This window comes from Leptopilina heterotoma, unplaced genomic scaffold (assembly GCF_015476425.1).
Source record: "Leptopilina heterotoma isolate Lh14 unplaced genomic scaffold, ASM1547642v1 Lhet_188, whole genome shotgun sequence".
NCBI classification, from domain to species: domain Eukaryota; kingdom Metazoa; phylum Arthropoda; class Insecta; order Hymenoptera; family Figitidae; genus Leptopilina; species Leptopilina heterotoma.
In genome coordinates, this window is record NW_025110907.1 from 591,593 (window position 1) to 613,118 (window position 21,526).

At 33.2% G+C, this 21,526-nt stretch overlaps 1 protein-coding gene across 1 annotated transcript in view; it reads right to left on the reverse strand.

Moving 5' to 3' along the window:
* The window catches only part of LOC122500546 (steroid receptor seven-up, isoforms B/C), a 171,647-nt gene that overhangs the window by 123,515 nt on the left and 26,606 nt on the right, over positions 1-21,526 (reverse strand). The window contains exon 3 of the mRNA XM_043609517.1: positions 2,779-2,851. The gene's annotated coding sequence lies outside the window, so the exon portion shown is untranslated. The remainder of the gene's footprint in view (positions 1-2,778; positions 2,852-21,526) is intronic.

The window sequence follows — 21,526 nt, forward strand, 5'->3', positions numbered from 1 at the left end:
ACCGCTTTCTCCCACTCTTCATGTGGACACCAATCACAACGTGGAAAGTGGGGGGAAACAAAATTTTCTCTCTATACTTGGCAGTGCTTCTTTGTGGCTTAGACTTAACTTCAGACTTAGATTAATAGAAATTCTTAAATATTTATTTAAGAAAAAAGAATATATGATTTCTTAACCTCGTGTTTGAAAAGTTATTCGAATAGGAGAAATAACGAGGGGGCATGTATGATGGCACAAAATTCGTATTAGAATCGAGCAGGACTATAAGTCGGTGGAATGGGTTTTTAATCAGTGTATTCCGGACAATAGAGGTCCCCGTGGGGCACCAACGTTGGCTGGTGAGGGTTGCCTCATACCTTCTTCTTTGGCCGTGAATGTGCGTGCGTACCCTTACCCCGCTCTTCGGCAATGGATTTAGAGCACCCCCATTTCTTGCTGAAAGCATCACTATATATATATAATATGCCATATACTATACACATAGTCGACATTGCTTGGTCTAGCTTGGCCTATTCTGCAAGGTTGCATCGACCGGACGTGCACTAATTCAAATGGGGAAAATACCACACACACGGGTCGTGCGGTTAATTCTGTACAAGAGGCGGGAGAGTGGGATGAATTCAGAGGGTGGTTCGAAAGTGAAACCGCGGTGCAATCAGCAGTGGCCATATGTCACGCTAACATTAGCGCGTACTCGCGTCAATTGAGGGGAAAGGACTATCACTTTTTATACCCCTTCTCTCAGTAAAACACTTCTCTCTCTCTCTCTCTCTCTTTCTCTCTACCATATTTACTTAAATAACACTCTATCGATTCTAACCTTTACTTTATTGTAGAAGTCTACAATAAGATTAAAGAATTTCCTGTGCGCGAACTTTTAATTTTATTTATATTCTAGTACATATATGCGCTGACACCAATTTTCAAAATTCAAAATGACGGATCCAATATGGCGGACAATTTTTCTGAAAACTCATTAGATTCGCTTGAAACTTGTTACTCAAGGGTTTCCATATTAAAAAAATATCAGCAAGAACAAGAAATAAAAAGTTAATTCATTAGAAAAGCTATTTTATAATAAAAAAATTTGATTTAAATCATAATTTATACCCACATCGAGAAATTCCATGGAACTACCCCCTTGAAATTCCATGGAGATTCCATATGAAAATTCTGTAAAATTTTTTATTTCAATATTATTTTAACATTTTTATTATGATTAGAGTCTAATTAGTTAAAATTAAAAATCTAATCTTAAATAAGCTTTGTTGCAATTTATTTGCAAAACTTAAGGAGGTTCTATCGCTTGACGCAGCTATAGTCAAAACAGTGAGAAATATTTAATGTTTTGACTCACTTGGTAACGTCAAACGTTTGGCAACGCCGAATTATTTCTAACCAGCTGATAAAAATTATCATTTAAATTTCGCGCTCAAATTTAATGTGTATAGTGCATGCAACGTTGCCAAACGTTATAAATGTTGTTTATATTTTCAGATGAAACGTAAATTTTGTTTACAAATTGATTTATTGTAAATCTCACAGGTACCTATTGACAATTGTTTTAACAGATATGTAATTATTGCATATCGGTTTAGTATTTAAAAAATTTAGATCAATATCTGTTCATTTAATACTTTGCAGTTTGTAAATATATATGACAAACTATACTCAATTCCCATAAGACTCAATGTTAAATGTTGAAAATCAAAAATGTTTATAACTTTTTTCATATAGGTACCTAGAGGTCACAAAAATTTAACTACGCCTTCATATTAACTTTATCTACTTGCTCATCAAGTTTTATCAAAATCTGTTCATTAAATCAATTATCGATAGAACCTCCTTAATTAAAATACGCGCATTTTTCAAAAGAATTGAAAGAGCAAATTTGATAATCACCTCCAAAAATTGTTAAGATCAGCGTCGTTTTTCAAGACACACATTTTTTCTGAATCGAAAAAAAATTCTAGAAAAAGTCCTGAGTACCTCCGTGTTTCGGAAAAAGTTCTCCTTTAATAAAAAAAGCTCCAAATTGTATTTAAAAAAATCCAAATTTGATAATCGACTCCAAAAATTGTTTAAAAAAAAATTATCAATACCATCAGCGTCGTTTTTCAAGATACAAATTTTTCCTGAATCGGAAATAAATTTAAAAAAAAGTTCTTAGTACCTTCCCCACGTGAAACGATTCTACGGAAATTCCGTATGGAATTCGATTATTATTAAATTTGAAACGTATTCTTACAAAGGAGATGATATTACATTGATAATAAGAACTCGACGTTGGCGTTGTAAGGCTAATCGTGTCACAGATGCTATCCATACGAATGGGTGGTTTGCATTCAAAACTATCCAGTAATATATATAGGTATATATATTGGTATCAAGAACGCGGTTAGCATTGAAACCGGGGAAATTTTCGTTATAGAAGGAAGATATATATATATATATAGAGGTTGGGTATAGTACTTCGCGACGTTGATACCCCCGTGGTATGCTTTTGGAGGGCTGCTGTAATCAGTCGGCCAGGCAAGAGGCCGGGAGGATTAATTAAGCTGTAATTACTGGACAGCCTCTCCTCTGAACTAATGGGCAACCTGATATCTGTGAAAGGCCGGATCGCCACGTGAATAGATACCTCGGCTGACCGAGACCCTCCAACAGTTATCGCCTAGACAATTTCATTTCAAAAGTTTCAATATACCGTTTCCTTATTCACATCTTTGCTTATTTTTCAAAAATTCGATAATTCGAAACTTAATTATTTAAATATACCTTATTTAATCACCATTTTCCTTTCGCCTTCATCTCGAATATTTTCTCTTCATTTTTCTCCCTTTTGCACAACCTGAAACAAAACAAAATGAGCAAATGTCAATTATCGACCAAAACAAGGTTTTGGACAAAAAAAAGAAGGTATCAACCTTCTTATATGATGAGAATGTAAAAATCAATATAAGAAAGATTCACATATTCCTCCTAGCTTATGTTTAGAATTTATGCTATATATTTAAGAAGAAAATCGTTGAAAGAATAGTGAAATTTTTTTAAAGATGTTTTTTAGAGGACTTGGGGCATAGCCGTTGATAGCGTCGCGACTCATAAATCAAAACACACGCGAAGGTATATATAAGGTCGGTAAAAAGGGGACTAATGGTGGTGTGGTGATGCCCTGAAAGGTAATTACTTCATCCTATGTGCAAACAATGGTGAGCGGAGCCCCTTGTCCTGCGTGAGAAACAAAACCCCGTTGAGGCCCTTTCTTCTAAACCCAAGCCCCGTGTAACTGATACTTCTAAACCCAAATCTCAAGAAACAAGTCCTATAGTACAAAAAAAACTTCAAAAATTTATTCTTTACAAACAATTTTGGGTATAAAAATGTACCCTGAGTGAACATGGACACTCGAATGTTGTACTATATCTTTTCCTAAAAGTGCTATAACTACAGAGATTACAGTCAAAATTTTAGGGACAAGTATTACGATAATTTTATGAAATTACGATAATAGGCTTCGCATTCATCTACTAAAACTACTTTTTTTTACAATTTCCTACTATTCAGATACTTTTTTAGATTTATGACACTAAAAGCTATACTTTTTTCTTTATTTTGATGCTTTTTTAAAATTAATTATTGAGTGTGAAGCCTGCGATAGTTATAAATAATATTTAAGTTAAGATACTTTCATGCTTCAAAATTTTCAAAAGAAAACAAATTTTTTAAATTTCTTTCTAAAATTTAAAAAAAATTTGGGTGTCAAACACCCGCATGTATGTATGAGGATGATATGGAAAGTATGCACACGTTTTAATGCTTAAATCTGCATCTAATGTAAATATTTCTCCTGGAATTTTTTAAAAAATGTTTAAACGTGTTGAGGGAAAGAATTAATGCGGTTTTAAAAAGTTTGATCCTTCTGCTTTTGGACTTGCAATTGAATTAGAAGCCATCGACATTGTGGAGAGATTTTCTTGCACCATTGGGAATGCTGTATATATATTCATATATAGACTAACCACCCACACGCGTTAATCGTCAATCCGGTTAGCGCCACTGGTTGAAGCGCCCTTCCGTATTGCAGAGGATCATCCCTTAATCCATTCATTCGCATCCCTGCAACTTTCAACCGACTGTGTCGCGCAAGTGAATGAGCGAGTGGTTTCCAGTCTTGTACCCCATGTGTTTCGAAAGCTCTTTCTTTTGCATCACTTTGCCTCTCTTTTAAACGTTCTATTACGATTTATTCACGCGCTCCATCCACCTACACACATTCAAGTTTCTTTTTTTTTTGTTTTTGATATAAATTTCTCATAAGTTCATTTCAACATTTTATGTATAATATTGGCAAAATTTTCAATCCATCTTATAATTAGATAACTGGAATTAATATTTGAATCTTAGAATTTAATTATTTTGCAATATTGTTATTTCTTCACTGTACCTAAGTGAAGAAATAAGAAATAGGTAAATAATATATGGACACTTTCGGTTCTTTAATTAAGAGTTAAGGAATGAAAAGTACATACAAAGAATACATCATTAAACCTAAAAGGTGCAAAGTTTGTCACTGAGGATAAAAAAAAAAGTCGCATCGCAGGTGAGCAAATAAGAAAATCTCCATTATTTCTAACGAGGACATCCCCCTTTCTTTTTTACTCTCTCGGAATATGCAAGTCATCTTGCGCCAGGACCTGTGTGTGGACCCTTTTCGCGCGGTGTGAAATCATCCCTCGACCTTTGATCCAAAACAGAATAGAATGGCACGGAAAAAACTCTTAATAAACACGTCTTACAACATCAACGTAGTGCATAAAACCTGCACGAGCCAAGCGCCCAGATGAAGAATCCTTGCTTCCGTTCTCTCTTTCTCTCTCCATTTTATCCTTCTCCCTCACCCGACAAACGCGGAATACAATAGATAAATGAGATTTTTTGCGAGCGATTGAGATCCGAAAGCAAGATGAGGTGGAGAGGGGGATCATCATTGTCTCCCCCTGGGGAGTGGGACCACGAGAGAAACATAGAGAGAGAGAGAGAGGGAGAAAGAGAATGTACCGATGATAGGGTGCATCCCTCGGGGAGTTGAGGGCTCGAAGAAAGGGTTGACAGAGAAGGCTTTTAATACTTTGCGGTACAGTCGTGCCATTGTCGATAAAACGCATCGACTGGATTACCATAAATCCACATCCTCTCGAAAACAAAAGAAAGTCCACCGATTATCAGATCATGGACAATGTACACGGAGAAAATCTGTTCACGAGAAATTGTTTTCAAACTTACATTGATAGCATAAGAACAAATAATTAAAAATTCGAGAAATAAAAATAATAAACCATATACCTAATTATACCTAATATACCTAATTGTACTATTAAATATAGATAAAAATCAGTTTATATGCCAAAATAAAAAATTCGGACTGGTTATAGTTTTGTCAGTAATTGGTCCGTAATTTTTCATTTTTGGTCCGTAAAGTCCGTATTTTTAAATACTTTCACTGGTTCGTGCCCTGATATAACTATACTGTTGCCATGGTTTTGCCAGGGTTGAGACGTTATAGTGTCTCTAGCTTGGGTTTTGCTGCAGTAGCAATAAGAAATATAATAACAAATATAAAAATACATGAACCTTTCGGTATACATTAGAAAGTTGCCACTTGATTTTTTTTATGAGGAGATTTGGAGTTAACGAGAACATTAAGGAGAAGAAGGGGGGCCTAAAAGGACACAATCGTCCAAAACCTCTCTTGGCCGGTTTATTCTCTTATATAGAGGATCGAATTCATTCACTGGGTCTGTGCATGGCTCGTACATCAACCTGTCATAATTAATAGCACCTTTTTGTACCCGAGTCTCTCCCTTGGCTCTTAACACTTTGTCTTATGCGTGCACGATGCAACGTACCAGAAGGGCCCTCTCTTTATACTATTATGCATCAGGCCGCATAAAAAAGTCAACGCACCAACAGCGCGCTATGGGAATATGAAGGAATGTTGAGTCATAATTGTGTGTCTTTTCAGCATCGCACATTTGCTAAGCAATGATCATTTGGTTCAAAATGTTCAGCACTATCAATTTAATTACACCGATTATTTATATCATATATAAAGTTGAGGTATTCTCTACGCTTTTGCCGCGCCATGAGTTTTAGAATCGGAATTTATACCATTTAGAACGATTTAAGTGAATTATACAAAAAAAAATAGAATTTGCAAATTCATATAATACTTTGGATTTTTATTCGGTAAAAATGATCGGATATCCCATTTAGGTGTTCTAATTTTAAATATATGATTCAAATATGATTCTCTAGCAGACTTTTTTTTTAAATTTTGAATAAGAAATCGAAAATAACTATAAGGCGCTGGATATCATTAACAATGACACTGTTTAATTGGCGATCTTGAAAGTCGATGCAAAGCACGTCGTCGTTGTCGTCGCGAAGGGAGCAGCCTTGGTGAAACCATACTGCTATTAATTCCAGATCCCTGTTTTCCAGCAGTTTCGCGTTTACAAATTGGTGAGATGTCGCGACGACGGTGCAAAATTTCGACACCGGAGCGCGATTCTGTCCAACACACCTAATTAGGAAAGCACCGCAAAAAGCGAAGTTAATTAATTGGGACACAGATTAATGATAGAACATTAAAGTTTATTTTATCCTCCGTCAAGTATACCTACTGCTGCTGGGTATCGTTACATGTTTTATCGTTCCAACTTTCACGTTTCATCTTCACTTTATTTAGTATATACAATACTTCTACTAATGTGTCTCAAAACTTTGTCTCTCATGTGTCACCTATATATGGACCTTTTAACATCCGAGTTATTAGCATTAATTTAATAATATAATATTTAGAAAAATTAAATACGAAAAATATTTTAAACCCATGACTTTTCCCTGAATTTCCTGACCTGTGGCATCCCTGCAAAGAAATAATTGAATTACTCGAGAGAAATTTAAATTTAAATAGAAGACAGTAATTTAATGATAAAAAAATTTTTTCAATAGCACGATATACTGATTAGTTGGTGTATTTGAAGAAAACAGTGAAGCCACCTGTGAATATAAAACGCGTGGGCATATCATAATGTCCGGAGACAGGTTCGTTGCGGTTATACACTCGCCAACCCACGCATAAATCGGGGGATAAGAAGTCTTAGGCAGCACGATGTAAATGCTACTATAACGATCAAGTGTTAGTGGGATGTTAACCACTTACGGAGGCAAATTGACTCTAACAGAGACTTGTTCGATTGGCGAGAAATCGATTATACTTTCATTTTATTGGCCATTATAACAAAAGAACCCCGGTATAATACATTCCGAGAAGAAAGAAACTATCGTCTTTGTCGTGATACTTGAAATTGTAAAGACGCGTTCATACTATTTCACTAAATATACTGCTGACATTATTCCAATTCAAATAAATTTTCAAATTGCGCTATTAAAATAGACGTTCATACTAATAGAATTAAACCAAAAATTATCTTCACTTTTTAATTAAATTATCAAAAGGCGAGCTTTTTCAGGAAATTAATATTTGTTTCGTGTATAGAAGGTGATTTTATATGTATATAATAAGAGAATTGAAGAATCCATTTCCGGAAGTAGGAGAAATTTATAAAACAATACGAGATTGAATTGGTCTCTCTTTCTCTCAAGGAATGAGAGGAATATCAATTCAAGAAATCGTAAGGAATACCTTTATACGAGTCCCTTTTTGAATAAATTATACGTTATTCTCTCGATGGCAATCACAGTCTTATTCAACGGAATGCGACACGATTGAATTATTCTTGTTACTCCTATCGTTTTTGGCTTATGTTTTCTTATACAATCATGAGGCGACGAATTCAAAAATTGATTTTTGTCTTCTTTTCGAGCCTTCAAAAGAAAGAATTTGAATTTTCAAAGAATATCGATTTGTGCAAACAAGGAAATTTTGCAGTTAATTTTTCTATGTGATATTCATCGGTCAACGAAAGTCCCTAGGTTCTAAATGATTTTTAGAGAGCACTTGTATACCAAATCGAAAGAGCAATAGCTCCACGTTATAAATAACTCTCGAACGCCCATAAATGCGTTAAAAATCCACGAACCGTAACGTCATTTAATGTGTTTTCGAAGGGAGCTGAAAAAAATGAGAAACAAGACACCGCACCCTACAAATGGAAAATCTCAACTTCTATATGGAACTGTCGTAAAAGTTTACTTGGAAACTTTTTTTTTAACGATGTCTGTATGATTGGTGATCGAATTCTTTATATTCAATTAATAGTCGGTATATGAATTACGTTGCCTTTGGGAAAAAATATATTTTTGTTTTTTTTTTATCTAAAGAGAAGTTTTTTTTAAACAATTTATGCTAATTTAGCCTTAAATAGGAATTTTTTATTAGGAATAAAAAAAATAACACCAAAATGGATTATTTTAATTCTTTTTGGTGTTAATTTAATCCAAGAGGGATTAAACTGTTGCAGATTATTTTAATTCATTCTGGTGTTATTTTAACACCTCACGATTTACTGTGTTGTCTATACATCTTACACAGAGAAAAGCGAGTGTTGTTTTAACACTGAACTCGATGTGAAAAGTGTCTGCATCAAATTTTAAACCGGTAGTGTTATTATCAACACTGAAAATAGGGTAAATTTTGCTCGAACCCATAAATGAAAAAATTGATATAATTTTAATAATGGATTTTCCGGCTCCTGGTTCAATTGTGAATGAGGATTTGGATGGTTAAGTGACAAGGCTCATCTCCGTGGCAACCGTAACCGGTGCCAAGAGGAGGGCGGTTTGATAGAATGGAATCTTGCTATATGATCCTGGAGGATGTGAGTCTGAAGTGGCTGACATGATCGTGATGCGACCAAGCGAGATCGGGTAAACTCACTTGGAAGCCTCGGTACAAACGAGCGCGGCGTTAGAAGAGAATGGAAAATTTCCGTGGGAGTGAGAGATGAGGGAATGGGTGAAAATGGGAGGCAGAATACAAGGGGAAGAGAGTACCACCGTGAAGAAGAAGGGTATATATGTAATAGGGGAGAGTTCTCGTAGTATATAGTTGATGACAACATAGCCAGCATATTGAGGGAAAGCATCCAACTGAGTCAGATTAATTCTGCCAGATTAACGCCTTTGCGGTGAGTACGCCGCCTAATGTGGGCTAATGAAAGTCGCCAAGATTTCCCCCGCTCATCATGTATATACTAATCCACTGCTTTATCAGAATCGCGAACTCAAAACGAATTAAGAGTTCACTGATGCAAAGTGCCCTGAATTCACCACCTTTTTTCTATCTTTCTTCCTATCTTTTTTCCTTTCTTTCTTTCTTTCTTTCTTTCTTTCTTTCTTTCTTTCTTTGTATCTTTCTAGCTTTCTTTCTTCCTATCTTTCTTTCTTGCCTTTCTTTTTCTGTTATCGCGGTAAATTTTTTCTAAAATGACCCAAAAGAGAAGAGTTTGATACCTTATGGATGTAAGTCATAAGAGTTAACTTAAAATTGTCAAATCATGGACAACTTACAGTAATGAGGGGCACGAATGCGATCCCTGACACCACATTGCCGGCACGGGTTTCGCTGGGTGCTATCAATGGTGGTTAGCAACGCGGAAGCCATTAGCCATATGGCATATGCCATACCGGGATATACCTTACTGTGCCGTCCGTCAGTGACTTGAGCTTCTCAAAAGACGTTGAAGATGACTCTAGGCGAGAGAAGAGAGAATTGGAGAAAACTTGTTGAACAAGGATGGGGTCTGAAATAACGCAAACTCATCAAAAAGCGGATATGTACACTTGTTCTTGCATATAGATATCCTAATGTGCATGTAACACAATTCAATATAATGTTTCGCTATTTTTTTTTTAACATTTTAAAACTATTTTCAAACTTCAAAGTTATTGAATTTCAAAAGGTTTAAATTTGAATTTTTTAAAAAATCTTACTTGCTATGTAAAAATAATAATGATTGAATATTTATTTAAAAAAGAACTTGGAAGTGTACGCTTTAAGGGTTAACAAAAAGAAACAGATATTTTGATTCCCATTATCCAAAATACAAAATCTATTTTTACATAATATATCTAGGTAAAAAAAATTGTTTTTTCCTCAAAGGCGAATAATGTATATAATATTCGCACTTGTACCCCTCTTTTTTTTCCATATTTGGAACCCCTCTGAGTTGATCAGGAGTCGGTCGATCATTTCTTTAGCCGTGCAACGGACAAAGGCCATTGTAGAAGTTCTATTGTGAAAGATTAACATATGCACGTACGCACAAACACGCGGGGAATCGTTCGGCCATCGAGGAAGCCGACGTTGACCTTTAGGTGACACGCGTTGAATATTTATAGCAGGAAACGATCAGTTGTCACTTGACGACGGTTACTTTGATGCCGATATATATCTGCTTATAGATCGTGAAAATCAATTTCAAACTCACAAAAATGGAAAATAAAAAGAGAAAAAAAATTGTCAATAAAATACTCGGTTAAAATCATTTTCATTTTATCCAAAATCTGATTTGAAAATCAGAGAGAGAAATCTTTTGTATATTATTATATATGTGCATTTATTTATAATGAAAATTCCTCTTTTACATATAATGACGCGCGACGCAATTTTCATTAAAAGTTTGATGATTATCGATGAATATATTTAACGCACTTGTCATCTCAAGATTTTGATAGTTATTATTCTTTGAGGAATTGACAAAAGTAATGAGATTTTAATAGAAGGTTTTCTATAAAAAGAGGATATGTAACTTATATAATCGAATCATCATTGCTGACTTGAAATTGTCATCGCGAATTTTTCGATTCTTACGAAAACGACGTTTAATGATAAAATAATGATAGTTTACGATGTGTTAGAATAAGTCAAAAGATCTTTTCTTTTTCATATTTAACTATATAGTTATGTAACCTGTAATTTTTCCTTCTTTACCTTTTTCCGAACATTTGTTTTCAAAAGAAGTTTCTGATTCAAAAATTAAAACCTTTTTTTAAAATTTTACCTTCGATTTTTTGAAAAATTTATTTTAGTTTCTGGTTTATTTTTTATATGCTATTTATACATGAGCTATATATTCTCAAGAGTATTATGGTTCTTCCTTACGAGTAAATTATTGTCTTGTGTTTATTGTTCAACAATAATTGGTGGTTGCGACAAGATTTTGTTTCATTTAAATAAGGAGAAAATTATTGACATTAGAAAATTCCATCTTCTTTTATATACTGGGCGCATCTTTCACCTATATGACACATTTTTTGCAAGGAAATTACGCACATGTACCATTTATATATAAAATACACAATTATAATCCATATAGAATATGAATACACAAGTATATTTGTATTATAGTTTCAATTTCAGGAGGCAAAGTTCATCCATTTTCTTTCAAGTTTTTTTTTGCTTATTGTTGAGTGTACTAAATGGCTTTACAAATGCTGACAAAGGCTAGTAATGTGTTGTTATTACTGACCTTATTTCGAATTTTGTGTTGAAGAAATTAGAAGTGAAATACGGTTTTTCAAGTCAAGTAAGGAAAAACTAAAGAAATAAGAATTAAAATATTGACAAAATGTATTTTTACTTAAAATTTCTGTTTCCACAGAACAAAGTGACAACCTGCTTTGGCAAAGAGTGCGCGAGGTGAAATCAAAAACCAGTGATGAGGCACCATGCGACAATCATAAACCTGTATAATATGAAACATCTGTCGGAAGTGGACAATGTCCAATAGCCGGTTGCTTATAAGAATAATAAAATAATAATAACAGTAATAATAATAATACTCGAAAGAAACGTTTTTCCCACATGTGCAAATGCCGATATAATGCACGAACGAATGAATCTTGTTATGTGTCCCGACCACATGCGGTCGAAGGGACCACCGTGAGGTCGTTCGCGGTATCTTATATTATTTATAACCGTGCAAGTGTGCTTGCACTTCTCTCCCTGTCCCCGTTCATCTTTATAATATGCGATCAGGGCTGAAATTCAGATTTTTTCATCAAAAAGAAAAAAAAAATTATTTTTCCTTTAAAACGTTTATGAACCGTGTCCAAGAGGGGTTGGTACCACTCTCTACTTTGTCTTTCCTGTATATTTCACATTTTTAGTTTGTGTATGTGTGTATACATATATGTATAAGAATCGGAAGTATAGCCAAGGGCTATCTACCCCTCAAGTATCCCTAAAGTTTACGCAGCCGGACCAGTCGAAATTCCCATAAACTGTCAACTTTTAGCCTGTAAATCGTCTCCCGACGGAAAATATAAAATTCCGCACAGTTCCCTTTTCAATTCAATTCGATTTATTAATTAAATGACTCTATTTGGGATCATTGTGCTTTGATTTTGTTTCTTATTATATAGTCGAAAGAAAAACTATATGACAAAAAAAATATTGTTAAATACTTATCCCCACTCTAGAGCTTTTAGGTAAGATTTTTAAAAAACCTAATTTTTTGCGTCCTCCAACAGATATTTAATTTTAGAAATTTTTTTCTCTATCGTTACTTGATCACTTCCGCTTTTTCTTTCCTTAATTTCAAACTTGAGTTCATCAAATGTGTTTTTAATAAAAACATTACAGTTTTTATAAGGATATAAAAAAAACGAATCAAAATTGTTGTTTTATTCTTAAAGAAAAAATTTCGTGTTCCTTTCGGACGGGGTTTCATTTCATGCATTTAGAGGGAAGCCAGTACCGCGGTTGTGGATGTAGAGAGCAAGAGGGTAAGTAGTTTTGACGCCCTGCAGAGTTTTGTAGTGGGTGTGTTGTGACACCGGAACAAGCAGCAAATAAACACCGAGTTCCATTCTTTTCAGAGGTCATCCATTGAAGAGATCACAAATAGCTCTTTGGACCACAGAGAGAAAAGACAGGGACCACTTATTTGTTTGGTCCTCCAGTGGACAAAATATATATAATATAAAGTTTTGGGGGAGAAAAAAGAAGGACATGAATGAAAAAGTGTATCACACTATTAAAGAGAAAGCAATACACTCCCACGAATCAGTCAAAAGTTTGTTACTTTTATTTTATATGTTCTCAAACACTCGCACCCTATTCATCCTCACTACCGCAACATTAGGCACAATTTTAGTTCTATTATTTATTTTTAGAAAGGAATCAAATTAAGGGGTCAATTTGACGAATATCTTTTTTTTCCTCATGAAAATATATACTTTTCTGTAAAAATAGTTTTTTTTTAAAACTTTTCCCTAAATGTTTATTTACTCCTATTTTTTTTAATTCAAGTATTCTATATTCAAAAAATTTAAGTTTGAATTCTTTTTTAATTTTTATTTTCAGTATTTTAATTTGAATGAATCTGTATAAAGTACAAAAATAGAAATACAAATGGGTTTTGATTTCTTTTTTAATAAAAATTTACCACATTTTGTGTAGAATTACCAATATAAAAAAATAAACGAAATCTTTCTAGAGTGGTAATATTGTTTTCGAGAATATATTGTATATTCTACAATGATTATATAATGACAGTGTGCATAAAAAAGTCATTTATCAATAAATTTTTGTGGATGATGATCATTAATTATTTATCAGTGAATAATAATGAATTCACGCATATTATCAACGCGTCAACGACAATCAAAACTTCTTGTTGACACACATATATAGTTTCTTAAAGTTTGATATCAAAGTTCTCGCGCAACACACGTTTCGATATCTTTTATATTTTCAACTAAAAGCGAAATATTAATCATTTTATTTTCCATGTGACAATAATTATATTACAAATGTCGTGGTCCTCACTCGAATTTAACTCTATTTGTTATCTAATTTTGCTTAAGAAGCAAAAGAAGAAGAAGAAAAAGAAAAATTGTAGAATTGTGGATAAATTTCAAGAAAGAAGGTAAAAATTTGTTCGACATTTTGGTATAAAGCGATAAATTTGCAAAGCACGAATTTTTGATCATGAAAAGGTTCAATTCAAAGATAGCGGTTTCAGTTTACAATGAATTTTTCTCGGAATAAGAAGGAGAGAATAAGAGGAATGGACAGACGCCCGTGACGTACGCGCTTAACCGAAGACGACAAACTGCTTGAAAAGAACTGACCGTTTGTGACCTTAGCCATGCCCTTAACGGGGTCCTGGGACTTCTTAAACGACCCGTAACGCGAAACACGTTACACACGTTCTTCTGCAATAGTTGTATTGCATGATCGGGTTTTTTTCTTCCTTCTTAATAATCAAAATTCACCAAATCAAGTTTTCTATCCCAGGACATCTTCAAGCTCCCACAGGACGTCCCGCGCTGAGGTCTAAGGAGAACTAGTTTTCTGTCCACGGGACACACAATATTCTCGATTTCCCCGATGGGACCTTCTCTGTGAAAATTGAACAGTATATATCCAGAAAGAGAAACTGGTTAGAAGACACATATATGCAAACCGCAGGAAATAATATTAATAAGAGGACCAGTTGTGGACTCTTCTTTCTTTTTTTTTTCTTTTCTCACTTTTGAATCTTCTTTTCGTGCGAAGGCGAAACAAGTCGACGGTAAATTCACTTTTAAATCATTCCGTAATATTTTTCAAAAACCATCTGTTGTGACGTATCTCATTAATGTCGACTTTATGCCGAAGAAAAAGTGCCGTCGCGACGTACCTCGTCTTTCGAATTACTGCAAGTCATAAGAAAGTGACCCGCTGCTATAAATTCCCCTAAGGGTAATAAATTTTCCTTTGACTTTTACCATTTCACGTGTGTTTTTCCCTGTGTAGTAGGCCAAGCGATGTGAGTCTCTTTTATTAGAAGTGCACAAATGTTTATACTAAACGACGACTAATAATATACCTCCATACAAACAATATATGTATGCAAATATATTCGTTTATTTTTTACCTCTTAATAATTGAACACTTTAACTTACAGAAACGATTTTCTATTAGAACTTGATTTTTTATATTTAACACTAAACAAGAAGTAAATAAACTAAGATGAACCAACTATACTGCTAAATTTAAAAATTCGCATTTCGTTGAAATAAGTCGAAAAAAGTCTCGAGATTAAATGCAGAATAAAAAGTGAAGGATTATAATTAGTATGCTGGTGAGGAGAAGAAAATTTGTTAAAGCTTGTAATTTCTTAAATTTATAATGATAATACTAGGAGCTACAGCAGGTAGCGAAGGGGCGTAAAAAGAGCGCCTTGCTGCTCATGTGGGTGGACAAGTGTCAGTCGAGTCGAACGGTCAGACCGTGGGGAATGATCAAAGTGGGTGGCTTGTCTGAACCACAGGCTGAAGGGCACCTCTTAAAGCGTCGAACCATACCAAATAACCTTCCATGTACTCTCCCTATACTCATCCCCATACTCTCTAAAACAGATTTCTTCATCCCAAACTTTATGAAATAATTTTATATTCTCTTCAACATTGGGAATATATACCATATATATGAAACAATTATAATCTCTCATTTTTAAATTATTTCAAATTTTTACTAATCTAAATTTAGAAAACAAATTTTAACATTATTACCACTTCGTGGAGAATCATATACACAAAAAACAGAGCTTGAACCAGTGAAAATAATTAAAAATACGGACATCACGAGGTAAAAATGAAAGAGTACGGACCAATTACTGACAAAAATATAACCAATCCGACTCAAATAAGAGAACATTTTACTTAAAACTATAAATTTCTGCAATCATTTTGAGCCCTGACAAAAGAATAAAGTCAGTAAGTCTAGGGAATAGAATAGATTCTTAGTTTTTTAAAAGTTTCCCAAGGAGGTTCGTTTTTAAAAATAACAAGACAAAAACTCGTTTATTATATTCAAAGAGTTGAGAAATAAGTGACAATAAAATTTTTATGCACTTGGAAATGAGTATCGTATACGGGCATTAAAAATGTCAGCTTCAACATATGCGGCCAATTCCGCAACAGGTATACCTATATGTTCATAATATGTGAACTCACGCAGTGGCCTTTAGAGGGTCCTGTATTAAATTTCGGATAATCCAGAACGAGTGACGTCCTCTAGCCCCTCCGATGTAATTAATGTACATCACCCCGGGAGATTCGCCAGTGGGCACATATACAAGAAGAGGGAAACATCAGGAAATGAAGAAGAGGAAATAGTAAAAGAAGAAGAAGAAGAAGTAAAAGGGAAGGAGAAGGGGAAAAAGGAAAGTAATAGGGTCCTCGAATATCCGAGCTGACGGAGCGATTGGTTTTCTCACAGTGCAAAAGTATATTACCACCCGAAGACCGGACATCTGGACACAGGACAGCTGTATTCGAGACACTATATTGCTCCTAGACTTTTGGTGGGTTTGCTTACCACTAGAAATGATCCAATGATGACTAGGACACCCCAAATATATATATATAAGCAAATCTCGTCATAGGATCTTGTTCACGATTATACAAATAAGCACCGTATTTTTCAAATTCGATACATACCTGCTCTGATTGTCTACTGTCTATTGTAAATATCAAAATCGATATTTGTCGATTATTCCGAGGGTTTTGAATAAATATCTATCAGCGAAATACCCGTGCGACCAGAGCGCATTTTATACAACATGTAGAAAAATCATTCCTTTGTATTCTTGACTTACTTTTCTACGAGTCAGTTGAATAAGGAATCTCGCGATTTATGCAAACCGACCCTAAAAGAATCGCTCATCTGTGAATAATCAAAAATTGGGGATCATTTTTACTTTTTGGTATAAATTATTTTAGTTTTAAAACTTATATTTACAATAATTTTTAAAAAAATTTATTTTTTTACTTCTAAAAATTATTTTTAAATAATTTAAATCAAAATCTTGGAAAATAATATTGAATTGTGGAAAGATTATTTAAAATTGATGTTATCGAGATGAGAAAAAAAAATTAAAATTTTCTTAATCGCAGTGAAAAGGGAGAAAAATAATCAAATTTTTGTGAATTTTTTAGGGGTCAAATTGAATTTTTGAATAAATACTTTTTACTACTTTTTTCAATATCGGATGCTACTTTTTGCTACATATTTTTGAAATTATTTGTCTAGTGTGAAGCCTTCAACATAATATGTAAGATTTACATACATTTTTATCTTAATTTTTTTTCCAACAAGTGATAAGATATTTTCTTTTTACAACAAATCTTTTACCCTAAAAAAAAAAAATAATGTTGACGAGCACATTATCAATGTCAAGTTTCGAGCGCCTTAGGGAATCAACTGTGCGCGCTTTTCTAAAACCTTGTTGCCTTCGTCGTCGTCGTTCAGTTTATCATATACCATAACTCAGAGAGAACTATCTCATCTTCTCTCGTTTTATAATGAGCAGTACTCAGTATCGTAAAGATAATATTACTCCGATGATAGTAAGTAACCGGAAGCTGAGGTGATACCGTCTCTACAATCTATATCATCACCTAAACGAGTAAATTCTCTTTATGTTAATATCTCCAATATAATCCCCGCGCACAACTATACTTTTCTCGCAGGATATGGTTAAACTTTTTTTTTTTAGTTCCTCTTTTACAATTTTAATTAAAAGTTGTTTAAAGCTTGTTATTTATAAAAACGATCGTAAATTATAGGCAGTATTTTAATATTTCAGAATATGAATGACTTCCGAACGTAACGAAATGCGCATATACACGTATAGAAAATGAATTCATATTTTGTATATAAGAGTAGATAAATTCTAATTATACCAGAGGTAATTGTTTCCCTTAATTAATATACATATCTATTAGTAGTTAGTTTTATAAACTTTTAGGTTCATAACTTCAATTGCCTTAGAAGTTAATAAACTCTCTTAACTAGTTTTATTTTCATTTCAAGTCTTACTTCCAATTAAACAAGTTTTTTTTTTACTTTAGTTTTTGCTTTCGTTTTTGCATTATAATATCGAAATTTTCAAAATATATACATATTTAGGTCTAGAAAATTGAAAACATTTTATAGTATTCGAAATGCGCTTTATTCAATTTAGTCCGATTACACGGACAGAAACTGTTAACCTATCGAACGTCTGTGAACGTGAAAACCTAATTTAAAAATGGTTAGCGGGCAAAGTCAATGAGGTTCATAAAAAAATTCTACTTTTTTTTACTCAGCTCATCCTTCAAAATCGTTTATTGTTAAAAGGTTCGTTACTTAAAATATTTTTAAAAATATTTTAAATAAAAAAAAATAATAAAAATATTTTGTACTTTATATATTTGAAACTTAAATTAAAATTTCAAAAGGAAAAATTTACATTATCGCAGCTAAGATTAAGAAACGTGGCTTCGAAAAAAAAAGCTCGATATTATTAGAGTTCTATCGCTTTTATGAGTCAGAAAAAAATGATAAAGCTTACATGCGCGCAAGATCACGGTTTCAAGTCGTGGCGTCAAGTTGATTAGTTTCCTTAGCATTTAACTAACCTCAGCAATCAGCGTGCGTTGTGTATATGAATAATGACATGAAATAAAAAAAAAAAGAAATAAGTTTAATGCTCGTATTTAATAGACGAAAGAAGCTACCGTTCGTTGTTTCATGCATGAAAGGAATATAAATAATAAACAATTTAAAAATCTCCGCTCACGCTTACCAGTTGCGGTCTAACGATTATAATTTTTAAACTTACTTTTAATATCCAACATGTTGCATTCAGTGGGTAGAAATACTAACCACTATTATTAGAACAGAAAAAAATATACTATAATTATATGTATTAGAATAAATATAGTTATAATATACTTACAAAAAAAATAAATAAAAATATTTATTAATAAATAATCAAATAATATCTAGCAAACTATGGTCAATGGGAAAACTAGCCTAAATTAAAAAAATTTCTTTATTTTGACTATAGCCATACTTTCTTTGGTCCTAAACTATTTTTGGCTTTTAGCCATGGTTTGCTAGATTTTGGGAATGATTTTTAGGTTCTGAGCCAATGGTTTGCTAGATTTTGACTAGAATTTGTTATTTTTTCTTTTCAAGCGTGATACACAATGTTAAGTCGGTAAGTTGCTTGTTAACAAGATGTCATGTGGATTATAGAGTCAAAAGGGAAGTATCATATGAAGAAGATTTAAATCTCTAAGGAAGAATATATAATAATATGTTGAACGATATTTACATTAGGGAAGCAAAAGACTTTTATCATCGCCGTAAATATGAAGCGTGAAGTATTTCGCAGAATAACGAAATGGTTTTAAAATCCTTGAAGCTCGAGTCGTAAATTAAGGACATGCTTGCGTCTCCAATAGTGAGATGAGTGTATCGCAGTAACCGCACACGGATAATATAGTCCACGAGTCTACGTTGTCGTTCCGAATGACGCCGTAAATTTTATCCTTGAGGTAGTTTAACTAAAGACACGTAAAATTTCCTACCAATCTTATTTTTTGTTGTGTGATCCAACACTTACATTTCACACTACTGGATTATTTAGTAAACAATGTTTAGACAATTTTCATTACGTCCATATTTTTTAGAGAGAAAAATAGAAAAAAGAATTTTTAAGAATAAAAATAGAGTAAAATAGATTTAAGAAAAAAAAATAGAGAAACTAGATTTTAAGAGAGAAAATGGGGAAAAAATTGTCTGCTACATGGGAGTGAGAGAAAAAAAACAGGCGAGTCCCTGAAAGGTTAACTTTTCTGTATTCGCAATTGCCGGCTTATCGAAATCGAAAAGCCACATTAGCATCGAGTGGAGACGATTCATTTGTACCCGAAGAAATCTCCTCTTCGTATCTATGCACCCACGTAGCAGTGAGTTAATGAATTACCACCAAGGGGATCGTTAGGGGTAAATAGATGGATATCCGTCCCATTCAACAATCTGATTGTGCGACGCCTAATTATAACGCATCGTGGCACTAATTAATGATCGACTTAGAAATTTCTCGCATTTGTACAAATTCCTTAGTGATATTACCATTACATATCCTAAATTCATCAACAATAATAGAAACAATTGAATTTCTTTTCATTACCTCGCAAATCTTTCGAAGCAAGTTACCCAACCCTGCTTTCCCCCTCTTAACACCAAAAACGCCGAATTTCACTCTACTCGTTTTCTTCGTTTAATATATTTAATTTAATTTAATATTTAATATAAAAACTTTTCTCATCAAACCTAGTTCGTTTCTATAGATAAAATCATGAAAGAAATATTTTATTTTCCTATGAGAACTAAAGATATTGATTCGATAAGCAAAAAAAAAGGTTGGAAAAGTGTGTAAAACATGTGGCGAAAATATGAGCAAAAGAGAATATTGTTTGAAGATTTACATACTCTAATATATTCTTGCAAAATGAGAGACTAAAATTCTGACCCGTTACCATATTATAGGTTATAGCATATACCTCCTAATGACTGCGCTTATTAATATTGAACACTCCTTCTTTGCAGCATTGGCGCTAATGTATTTATGATTCCTCATTTGTTACTTTTCGTGAACTACAAACGCACACCGCTAATCTTAGAATTTTTTCTTTTTGTAAATTCTTCTTTTTTAAATATTTATAATTCTTCAGTAACAATAAAATGAGTTTCCTCTTATTTGTTATTTTTGTTCTTTTCTTATTAATCCTGTTATTTTAACTTTTTTTTCTCTTCATTTAAAAAATTTTAAGGATATTTTAAGAATAGTGTATATTGAAAATAGTTAGTGTCTAAAAAATTTATCGATTCAAAAACAAGTGAAGTGAAATTTATTAGATGTTAATGTGATTGTTATAGTTTAGTTCAATAATAAACTTGGTCATAATTCATCAAATGATACCCCATAGCGTTTAAATTGAATACCCGTAGAGCGACGCCCCTGATATCAGTTGAACCTTGATGAAATTATAATTCACATATACATTTACGAATTTGGAAATTTAAATATCAGTACTTTCTATTAATTCTCTCATTGCTTGATAATTTAATTTTTTCTAATCAAAATGAATAAAATAATTTTTAAAAATGTTATACTTTGTAGAAGTAAATTTTAGAATAGGGTAGTGGTCCATTGGACCCCGATTTTTAACCATAGTCAAAATATAAATTTTTAGGTTTTAAACTATATTTTTGCCTTTGCCCATAGTTCGCTATACTCTGCAATTTTTCCTTTTCCACAGTTCCACCACAAAAAATAAGACACAAAAATTATCCATGCCTCTCTATTGTCATTATTACCATTACTGAATAAATTAACAAACTCTGCGCTCAAACTTGGAAATTTTCATTTATTAGCCAATTCTGCGGGTCTCCTAAGAGCGAGAAAGCAGTTGTTATTAATTCAGTGATTCCTATCCCTCATCGTATAGCTCTAAATATAGTATCGAGGAAGATGTTACTTTGCTGTGTGATGTGTTATAGTTGGGGTAGTCATTGCTGGGTTCGTAATGAAATTAAGGACTCATCTTCTACTCTAACTTGGGTCCTCGGTTCATCAGGCCACAATATTACTAATCAACGCGAGAATTGGCCTTCTACTAAGTGGCCACAGAATTGCCAATTCATATAATGTATTTCAGAGTAATGTAC